Below are 2,473 nucleotides of genomic sequence, written 5' to 3' on the forward strand. Positions count from 1 at the left end.
AGAAACATTGATTTTTATTAATTTGAATCGGAATCCTTACAATAAAATTATGTATGTATATAAAGTCCATAAAATATACCAATAAAAATTTGGTGGTTTTTCAAATTCAAAACTTGGCAATACTGCCTTTTGTTCGATGCTTCCTCTTTTTCTTGTCGAGTTCGTCTTGCTCTCTCATTCTGATATTTTTTGACGTCACGGCCAGTTGCTCTCAGCTCGATTGGCGCAATCTTGTATTCTATCATTCTTGCTTGACACTTGTAAAATCAGTTCTAAACTGCACGACAAACGAGACGGACGTCGTGGAGCTAAAATTTAATTAATGTATGTACGTATTTATGTATGTTTTTGATGTGTTAGCTTTTTCTTGTATGTTAATAAAAAAACTTGTGTAATTGTTGTAGCCCCTGAAGACGATCTCCGGAGGAGATTTAAATATATTGGGAAGGAATGTAATTTCATGTGTTTTAATTCCATCAACACCCTGATCTCAAAGCCGGCATTAAAAAGGATTACTTGATTAAAAATCAAAAAGGTCGCAGTACAAAACGGTTACAGATTTATTTTATTAAAAAACTATTAAAACCAGTAGGCATTGGAGTTCTACTGTGAATATCTACTAAATGGTTAGAGTAATCGATTAACTACCTCAGACCTTTTTTGTAGAGCATTTAATTCCCTGTAGAAATAATTAAAACTTATTTGACATTAATTATTTTTTAGTAAGTTACAAAATTCAAAACAAAAAGTTATTTTCCTTAAAATACTTCAATTTCTGACCTTGAATATCTTTTAAATGGTTAGATTAATGAAAAGAGTATATGAGACCATTTTTGTAGAGCGTTCAATTTCCTATAAATATTGACGATGCAACTGGTTTAACGATCTATTGGTGATAAGATATGACCATTTTTATATGAGACTAAATTGAAAATGGAAAACTATGATGAGCATAACCTTCCCGTTAATATTAAGAGCTCAGATTAGGTAAGTACTTTCTAGAGGTACCTAGGAACTAGTTTTCGTGTGTCGGATCCAAAAAAAGACTTGATTTTTTGACCCACCCTAATATATACGCTCAAGATATGTACCATTCATTCCAGCGTATTTCGGAATAGGGTTGCCACCTAAATTTTGGAGTAAGGAATTTACTTAATAGATATCCAAGTCCATTTTTCCAAAATTTCCATTTCCAAAATATTTTCTTAAAGCTATCCAAATCGTGAAAACTTTAAAAAGTACATGCGCTCCGGGCAAAGCTCGGTCAACCTGGTACTCTTTGTTTATTGCGGTTGCGTGAGGCAATGTTTCAAATTCTGATAGACAAATGTGTTGCGAACACTGAAGGTACAATGCCGAAAAGTTCAAACAATCTTCGAAGCAATCGAATCATATTCGTAAAAGAAATGTAGGTATACGCTCTTATACGCCTTATCGTGGGTTTATCCCGAAATTTATTCAATCGCCCGTAGTGAATACCCGGAAACGAAAATTAAAAGCGAGCCGGGTCGAGGAAAATGAAACTCATGATTTTATATTTTTGATCAAAATTCCATCATGCAGTTTTCAAATCCGGCAACTGTAAATGGAACCGGGTATAATTTACAACACACTCTAACCTAACCTAACCTACATAATTTTTTAGTATTAATACAATTTCAACCTGCGGAACCATTTCAATTGTAATATTACGATCAAATTTGGGGCAATAAAAAAATTGCATGTCAAAATCTATGAAAAATAAATTTACCGGAATTTTCTATTCGGAAAATTTTTGTAAATCTTCCTTGGGCAGAGACAAACACAGCAAAAAAGACAGCTCAAATGTGGCAATCCATTCTAGAGCTATACTCGGTATTACGCAGGCAAATTTATTTTATACTTCTGTATAGAGATTTTTTTGTGCTCTGATTTTGGCTTTCTAGGTAAGCTAAGTGAAAGTTATTGGGTTTTATATTAAACTAAATTTAATTAAATTTCACTAGCATACATTCTAATTTTGCCAAGTCATTTGTTGCTATCATAGCTGTTGTATCCTTTGTAGTTAACTGTAATCGTTTTGTTTTTGCACATTTTTATTTTTGTTTACTTCTAGTAATTCTTTTCACAGCTGTGTGCGTTGCGTTTATTAAGTTTCATAATTACAGTGATACTCAAACTGTTAGCTACATTTATTTAAAGCTATTTACATCAGCTCCTAAATTGCTATAATTTATTTTGTTTGTCTTTTTATTAACAAGTGTTATTAAATCTTTCAATATGAAGTGCGATCTTGATACTTGCCAAATTAAAAGCGTTTCTGAACGCTACTTATCGTGCTGGCTTTGTGATGGTATTTGTCATCTGAAATGTGCTGGTTTGACAGGAACAATTCTGCACGCTATTAATGATCGCAAGGGCCTTCGCTGGTCTTGCGTAAAGTGCAGGTCAACCGAAGTTGATCTTTTCAAGCTATTTAGGCAAACCAGAAATG

General features: G+C 33.0%; 1 protein-coding gene across 2 annotated transcripts in view; it reads left to right on the top strand.

The window, feature by feature from the left end:
- The first annotated feature begins 264 nt into the window (after positions 1 to 264).
- The window catches only part of LOC118735267, a 19,148-nt gene continuing 16,939 nt past the window's right edge, over positions 265 to 2,473 (top strand). The window contains exons 1-2 of one of the 2 annotated variants that reach the window (XR_004992553.1): positions 265 to 324; positions 405 to 675. The gene's annotated coding sequence lies outside the window, so the exon portion shown is untranslated. Of the gene's footprint in view, positions 325 to 404; positions 676 to 2,473 lie in introns of those variants that run through there. The other variant, XM_036464921.1, reaches the window with a different exon arrangement.

Source organism: Rhagoletis pomonella, unplaced genomic scaffold (genome assembly GCF_013731165.1).
Source record: "Rhagoletis pomonella isolate Grant_MI unplaced genomic scaffold, Rhpom_1.0 Rhpom_scaffold_00003, whole genome shotgun sequence".
Lineage (NCBI taxonomy): Eukaryota > Metazoa > Arthropoda > Insecta > Diptera > Tephritidae > Rhagoletis > Rhagoletis pomonella.